The sequence below is a fragment of the Calypte anna genome, chromosome 9 (genome assembly GCF_003957555.1).
Source record: "Calypte anna isolate BGI_N300 chromosome 9, bCalAnn1_v1.p, whole genome shotgun sequence".
Classification (NCBI taxonomy): domain Eukaryota; kingdom Metazoa; phylum Chordata; class Aves; order Apodiformes; family Trochilidae; genus Calypte; species Calypte anna.
The window spans coordinates 43,776-52,686 of NC_044255.1; positions in this window are offsets into that span (position 1 = coordinate 43,776).

Here is an 8,911-nt window from a genome sequence, read left to right on the forward strand (position 1 = left end):
TTCAGCTGAAGGCTTCTTAAGTATTCTTCAAAGCTATATGAAGAATTTGACACATTGGTGGCCACTGGTCCAAGTGAAATTATAAAGGGCACAATTTACCATTTATAAATTACCTTTATAAAGGGCACTGACCATTGAAAACACAGATTTTTGTATTTCTGCAATACAACTGAGTATGGGGAAAATGTGGCCCAAAGTCAGCCCATTAATTTTCCATGCATTTTCTTCTTGAATTAAAATGAATCTAATTTTCTGGAGTGCCTCATAAACTGTCTGTTAGGTCCAGAAAACCACAGGCAAGAGGATGTAAACAATCTGGGGCCCCAGTGTGCTTATTAATCATCCTCAGGCTTTCCTGTCATCCCCTGTCACTCAAAGAATGCATCAAAGCTACTGCCAGTGGATCTGCTGTCCCTCTAACAGGAAACCTTCTGCCTTTTAGGATAGTTTGCCAGCCCTCCTCTACTATTTCTGACCTAAATATTATTATTTACTTACAGTAAACACTGAAATCTTTGATCTATTAAAGTATTAAAACCCACCAAATCAAAGCTCAGTTAAATTCAAGATGTAACTTGCTTTTTTTTCTTTTAAACACACAGACTTGCAGACACACACACTGCACCTCTGATTTCTGCTCACAGCTACAAGGAACAAGGGAGCCAGGAAAAGTGAGATCTAGCAAAATGAAGATGACAAAAAGGACCATGGAAAGAGAGAAGAGACGAGGAATGGATTGGGGTGAGGTGATGAGACTTGCCAGTAATAATAAGGGGACAGATCCCCAGACAGGATGAATGGATTTTTTCCTGTGCTTTCACAAGTACCACTGCAGCCATAGGTCTGTAAACCAGGTCACAATTCCTCTGAAAAATGCCCATCCCATCTATTTTCTGATCAGGTTTCTGTTGAACCCTGGGAGGAGGAAAGAATTCTTAGGGACAAGTAAACATTGAGCATCAGAAGAGCACACTACCACTTACACAGTGCTTCCTACCAGCTTGAACAGACTGAAATGTTTTTCTTGGAGAAATCCTCTTGATGCCTGATTATCTATTCCTCCAGGAAACTCACTGTTATACCTGCAGACAACCAGGGTCTGGTCCCAGCTCTGAGAAATTTACCTAGAAGCAGTCTGTATGTTTTGAGACAACAGAATGTACTCTGATGATGCTCTCCTTAAGCATCTGCAAAGCTCTCTTATTTTTTCCTAATTTTCATATCAGTGATAAATGAATATGAATGATTTAGGAGAAGAGTGAAAAAAGCCCCAGACATTTTGGAAGAAATCAGCAATTGCTTTTTCTGGGTCAAAATTGCAATCTAGAACAATCTAGGTGAACTAAATGTAATAGTATGGGAAGAAAGATAACCAGTGCTGTGCCATTTGTTTAGTTTAGTTCATTACAAATATTGTATATATTAAGCAAGGGCTTGGTGTCTTCTTTTTGCCTTAAGCTAACCTCCTCCTTCTCCCTAAAATATATATACTCTATCTTCCATGAGAGATAGATATTGCTGGGCTAAAAATATGCTTGATTGTCAGACACACATCAAAGATTTCACTAACACTGCTGAACTCATTGAGCATATTCTATGCAATAGTTTTTAGATAAAGAACATGCTGATCACAATTACACAATCCATAGAAAAAAGGACTTCCCTGATCAGTAATGTTGGCTGTATTTGAACACACTTATGAGATAGTAAATATGCCCTTTGAGACTGTAAGACTGATGTGAGAAAAGTATTTGATTAAAAACAAAAGACTACCATGAGGCCCACAAATTTAGCAACTGTGTTGAATTTTCCATAAGGAATCACAATCAAGTTCTGGAGACTAAATAACACAGATAAATCAAAGAAATGAGCAAGCCTGGTTTTCTAAGTGGCAGAGTTATGCAAGATCTGAAAGGAGAATGGGGGGGAAAAAACAAAAAATCCTTTGTTCCAAGTCACCTTTCCTTCCCAAGGTTCTAACACTGCCTATTCTGTCCTGTAAATATATATATTATATATATATATATTCTGTCCTGCAATATATGGGTTGGCTGATTTCAGAGAACCTGGATCTCTATATGGGCATTCATTTTCCTGACTGGAATTGCACATTTGGAACCTGAAGTGGAAAGCTCTGCTATCTCTTGATATCAATTTGATATCAGTTCAAATGTTCCAGGGATGCAGACAGATGCAGTTTAGTTCTTCTCTCATTAGGTGAGTGGGCTAAAAAGGGCAGAGTTTCCTTTCCAATAATTCCAGGTTCTTCACTATTAAATGAATAGTGGGATTCACAGCACAGGGAGCTCAACCTGCCAGGGCTGCTATTTGAACCCAAGGAAGATGAACACCAGCTCAGTGAAGACAGCTCCTCAGCAGCTTTCTGAAACAGAAGAAATCTTGATAACCAAGTCCTTTGAACTTCAATTAAACAGGCACTACACACTTAACTCCCTGATTTGAAGCTCATCCTAAGACTGCAGTGTGCAGTGAAAATCCTTAGTTCCCAAATATTTCTTTTTTGTGTGTTTGCAAAAATAACAGCTTTTCAAATGTGTTAATAACTATCTAATTACTTTTAATCAGGAATGGGTTTTCTCCTCAATTTTAAGTTTGTTAGCAAATTCATATATGGTTTTAATTAACACTCTCATAAGTTCAAAAATCATATAAAACCAGGAATCTATTCTAAACAATGGCAAAGCTTGGGGAAAGCCTCAGAATTAAGGCAAATAACATACAACAAGGAGACTTCCATGCAGGTTTTATTGACCCAGTGACATCAGAAGATAAAGTTTTTGAATGATTCCTTAGCTCTCCTCACAGAATAATGGAGGAAGCATTCTGCCTCCATGGTGTTTGGTATTATATGCCTCTGTTGAGTGAAAGAATTTGGACATTTTTTTTTTTTTCCAGTTTGCTGGAATTCCTGGAATGGATTGTTGTGTGCTCTGCTGATAAACTTACCTAAAGTTTCACTAGGGTGCTCTCAGACATTACATTTTGTCTTGCAATGGTCAATGAATGCAAACTAGGCTTAATCAGAGTTATATTCTACCCCTAATTCTTCTGTTTGTGCCTTCCCTCTGCACTCTACCATGATGGGAAGCATGAGGCTCATTCAAGGCTTTGCCAAGGATTTTAGTCTTTGGAGAAGTGAAGCAGATGGTCCCAGAAAGAGGAGCACTTCAAACATCACAGTAGAATCAGGAAACAGACCTACAGCTGCCTGGGGATAGACTTCAGAATTTTAAAAGGTTATTAACTGAACTCCCACAAGCTGGGAAAATAACTCAAAACCAGATGCAATCACTAATTGCTCACTTGAACTTTGCCTATGAAGTTGTTGCAGCAGGAAGAATATTTTTATGCTGACTTCCTCTAAACAAGAGGTAGAAAAGGACATTATTTTGTAAGATTAACAAGGCAATTAGAGCTCATGCTGCTTGAAACTCTCTGTGAATGCTGTACATTTGAATTCATTAGGTGGCAGTAACTGCACAGATTCATCACACGTGGAACACCTTTGTCCTGGAATTGGCACTGCTAAACTAAACTCTTCATTTTTATTGGTTCACACAGTTTGGAGAAACAAAACAAAACCATAAATGCCAAACCAGCTTTCAAATACTCCAAATAAGCTGTATTTTAGTTCCCTCATTGGGTAGAAAGAGTCCTTGTGCATATTAAATCTCTACATGTAGAATGAAACTGGGAGCTGCCACCACTTGCCATTTAACAAGGTAGAGTAATCCCATCTCTTGTCCATGTCTCCAAATAAAAGCATCAAAATAAATCAAAGAAAAACAGATTCATCACCAAGTTCTGACAGCCAAGCAAACCAAACATTTAAGAGTCTTTAAGAGATTCCAAGTATTTGCAGTGGAAAAGTAAAGGGACATAAGAAGCTGCAGTGTAACCAATGGCAGTTGAGAATACACAAGATTGGCAAAATATTCCTGTAAGCAGCTGCAATATAAGATTCAATGAAATGGATTTCATATCTATTCTGCTGTAGGACTGAAAGCAACCAAGAAAAGTGAAGATGAGAACTTCATGTTTGCTACCACTGCAGGAGCTTTAAGGCTGAAACAAACTTGTTACCATGAGGCAACATCAACACAGGAACAAACAGAATAAAGATTGTGAAGGCTGCTAAGAGTGTTAAAAAAGCAGATGAATGCCTCACTGCTTGAGCAAAACTGTGTGTTGGGTGTAAAGAGGAACTATACACACCAGAATTTTGCAACTAACACAGCTCAGAAAGAAGCATCAGCAGCACAAGATTCTCTGAAGACCAGATTTGTTGCCAAGTAGCTCAGAAGCATCCCCATTCCTGGAGACATCAAGAGTTAACTTCAGGGGATGAAATCAGAAGCACAGGTTTTTGTCCTGGCTGAAGTCCTCATTTTGTGCAGATAGGATTTCTTCTAAAGGGATATTAAGGGGAAAAAAAAAAAAAAGCACTATAGCAGGAAGACCACCATATCATTCTGACTAGAATGATATGCTCACCATCACCTTTTCCCCCTTAATCTGTTGCTTAGAAATTCCATGAATTCTCCCAGCAAGAGACTATCAAGCCAGAAGTGACAAACATGTTAAAAAGTAATTTTATAAATACATGTGACTAGCAGAAAACATATCCGTAGAAAACCAGGATTTTCCTTATAAGAAACCTGGAAAAAGAGAAAGATTTGAAAATTTATTCAAACTGAATAATTCAGATGGCTGCCTTAGCTACCCTGCTATGGTTCCAGGATGGGACATTAAGATGGATATCAGAGTGGGTTTTGTGTTTTAAGAAAATTATTATCTTCCTTTTGACCTATGTAAAAATGCATGCATGGAAAACTACAGAACCACAATATCCTTAACTACATTTCCAAATACAGTCTGCAAATTAAAGCTACTAATTTGTGAGCATTAAAACGTGTGCCACTCCAATTAATCTCCTTTTCAAGCTAAGCTTCAATGTCTTTACTTTCTGTAGCTATTTTCTTGGCTCTACCCCCAGCCCAGCACTCCAAGATTTGACTAAGGAATGTTTAAAAAAAAAATCCAGCATTTATTTCTTTTCTTCTTGATGTCTCTGAGAAAATGCAGATATATATTCATGTTGTCACATTATGAAGAGAATTTTTACTCTGTGCCCCAATCTTCTAATCACCCCTAGAGCCCTTTTGCCCCATTGTACATGCTAGAGCCTGACATTATAATTTCAGGCAGAGAAATTAAAATTATGCTCCCCATTAAAGTCACTCTGTTTCTGTGTTTGCAAGGGGAGATATCTATATAAAGAGATGTACTTTAGTTTGCACTGTTTTGCAAAATATAATATTTTGTAATTAACATTTTTTAAAATTTTATTTCTGCTTTCCTTTCAGTTGCTGTCCTTGCTTCCCACCTGAACCACACATACCATTCCTTCAGTAAAAAGAGCAAATTAAGCATGCATACATCTTAGGAGTCACTTATGAATTCCAAAAGGAAAAATACCTCCCTTTGGTGTTTTCCCTTCCTGTATCAGTCCCATTCATTCTGTCACCCTGATTCAAGGATCTCTACACCACCTTCAACAGTAAAATCTATGAGAAGAAACCTTCCAGTTTCTCCACTTTGCTAAGCTGGCCAAGACTCTAGGCTGTTGTTGGCAGAGATTTAATCCTTGACTGAGCATTAAAAGCACTCTGAGCTTTGAGCAATTTTTCCTCAGGCTCAGATGAGTCTGAGGCTGCTTGGCCTGATAGGAGCTCAGCACTGGCAGCTTCAGCAAGAACTGAGCAAACACATTGATGGAAATGTAAATACAGCAGCAAACCCCAAAAGGCTTTTGTCCTTTGTGAAAATCACTCTATCTTTGGTGATGAGATTATGTGGAAAGATGGAGTGCTGTATTTTGGAGACCTTTGCTCACTCAAGGAGTTTTTTTAGATGGATGTTTCCATTGCTCAGGGCTGACAAGCCACTGGGGCTTCACCAAAGCACAGAATAATTTCATTAGAGACTGAGAGAGAATATTTCAAATAATATTTTCAAATAATATAGAGAATAACACAAATATTGCATATTTGTGTCTACCTAAGCAAATGATAACTTATACTTTAAGAACTACCTCAGTGTGTTGTGTTTCTGCCTCCCTTATTCTTCAAGGAAGGAAGGAAAAGAAAGAAAGAATTGGGTTTTCTTTCTGCTGGGATGCTGATTTGTTATATTGCAAAAACAAAACATTTTCTAGAGTCTTGGAGCCACTGGGGCTCCTCATTCTACATCTCCCAACAGGGCACCCAGCATGGTCAGCCACTCAAGTTATTTTTTGCCTTCTGCGCCATCAGATCAAATTAGAATAGAGAAAACCTTCCTACATCAGTAAATAAACATACAAAGATAAGGGTTATCTAACACTACTCTTAGTCCATTTCTTTAAATCCCATAGAATGCACAGTTAATAACATTGTTTAAGCCTTGAGCACACCAGAATCTGTTGTAATAAGTAGACCAAAGATGTATACTAAAAAAAGGCAATTCCTGTTTAAGAACTTCATACCTCATATGAATTCTGCTCACTAGGCTTTTTTTAAAGCACTCTTCAGAGCAAACCTCTTTTTTACAGTCAAATCCACTTAATAGACAAGGGGATAAGAAACTTGTGTGTCATCAAATGTATTCAAAGCTCACTGTGTTTCCTTTGAAACAATAGATTTTAAAAAATGCAGTGTTTCTTGTAATGCAAAGATTTATGCAATATTTATGTTAAATCTTTTCTCAGAATGAATATTTGTTACCAGTGTTTTGCTCAGCTAGCCAACTATCAACTTCTTTTCCATCTGTACATTTTCTTTTTTTTACTGAAATGCCAAGCACAAGGTAAGAAATATTCCCACCTGACTGCAGTACCCACACCACTGCCAGTCTCACATCTTCCCTAAACTTCCTTTGCACTTGGATTTTACAGGTACATCCATCAGGAGCATAGGTCAGAACACACATAACAACTCAATTAAAATAATACATTTGCTGAAAATGTTAAAAAAGCCCAACCCTCCATTTCCCAGTCACCAGCAATGAGATGAAACCGATATATTTGAGTATCATCTTATTAATAAGTCATCATTACCAGCCACATGATGCAGAGATACTCTGTTAAAAATATGAACAACGGAATATTATGAATAATAATAATGTTACATGCTGTGTGTTTTGATGTAAACTTTGCAAAACATAAGATAAGTAATTTCAGAAATAACCATGGACCTGCAGTACCCCAGTGCTGGGGCAATGGGAAGGACAAGAGAAGCTTACTGGTGTCTTGCTTCCTAAAGAGAGCTGGGGCAGAGGTAGCAGCTGCTCTGGCCTCAAATTCTGCTTTTCTCTGGGAATAACCTATCCACAGCAGGACTCCAGGCTGCTCCATATTCTCTGCAGGCTCAGTTGAAGGAGTTTCCCATGGATCAGTCACCAAATACAGACCCTGCTCTGCTCTTCCCAAGCCTCTTGGACCATCTGAGATTATCTGCTGTGTGACACCAGGTGAGAGGGGCATCTGGCCTAACTTGGTGGTGCCTACTCCCATTCCTACCAGATGGAGAGGCAGGGCTGGTACCTCACCCCAAACAGCTTCCTGTACCTGCACAGCTCACAGGAACCACCTCCCCAGCATGAGTCCAGGTGTTTGCAACACCACACTACAGTCGAACCACAAGGTGCATCCCAGTGCTTCAGCTGCTGAGGAGACCAATTAGCTCAGCAGCTTTATTAGTTCTCTTCAGGGCTTGGAACCACTTGGCACATCAGTTAATGAAACCTTCCTGACCAACCTGCTCTTGGGCCTTGCTGAGACTGGAGTCTCAGGGCTCCAACAACAGTTACTGAGGTAAATCCAAGCTAACAGGCTCACCTGGAGCTTTGAGGATTTGTTTGTACTCATCTCCACCATGCTGATGGGGCCACCTTAGCATCCATGAGTCCAGCAGCAGGGCTGGGGAGCCACACTCTGCACAACACCAACAAGGCTGTGCTGCTTCTCCAGCCCCAGCAGCTCCTCTGAACTCTCCAGTGTGCTTTGTCTCAGGCATGAAAAACATCTGAGCCATCTTATTAAGGAACCACCTTGGAGATTCTGCTGTTATTATTTCAGCTTTCAAAGAGACTGTTTTACTGCATCACTCTGTGTCTCCCATTTTGCTGCCATTTGACACACACTAAACCACTACTGATGGTGAATGTGCCAGGAACATTTTTACCAAACGTGCTAGGAACTCTTTTACCAAACATTGAGGCTCTCTAAGTCTCTAATGTCTCTAAGACAAACTCTAAGTGCTACTAATGGTTTTCACAGGGACTGTTAAAGACAGGCTTTGATGCAAGGCTCAATATAATCTTTACATTAGATCTTTCCAAACCTCTGATAGGCTGCAGAGGTGATGGTGAGAAGAGACCCAGCAAAGCAGTAACAGGTTGCTGCCTTCAGCACAAACCCCACTACAGCTTTTGAGGAGGTAACAACCAGACCAAAGCTTGCCCATGACAGTGAGGCCCCTACTGACACACCAGAGGATGCCACCACTGCCCTGCTGCTTTGGTACAGTGGCCCTTGGACCAGATTTCTCACCCTCTCTGCCTCAAAACTCCCTTCACAAGGGCAGGAGAGCACTGAGCTGCTCTTTTCACTCAGGACCACACTGTCAAAAATAGAATTGACCTTTAAAAGCAACTCCATTTGAGAGTTCTGAGACAAAAACTCCAAGCGATTTGACAGATTTTGCAAATACACATCTAATTTAGGGGGCTGAGTTATTTGCAGGACAATTTATGGTTATTTAAGTAAAAGAGCCCAAGTATGAGATGCCACATTGTCAAATTAATGTGGATGATGGAAACCAGGCTATCCTACCCAGTTAGTGATAATGTC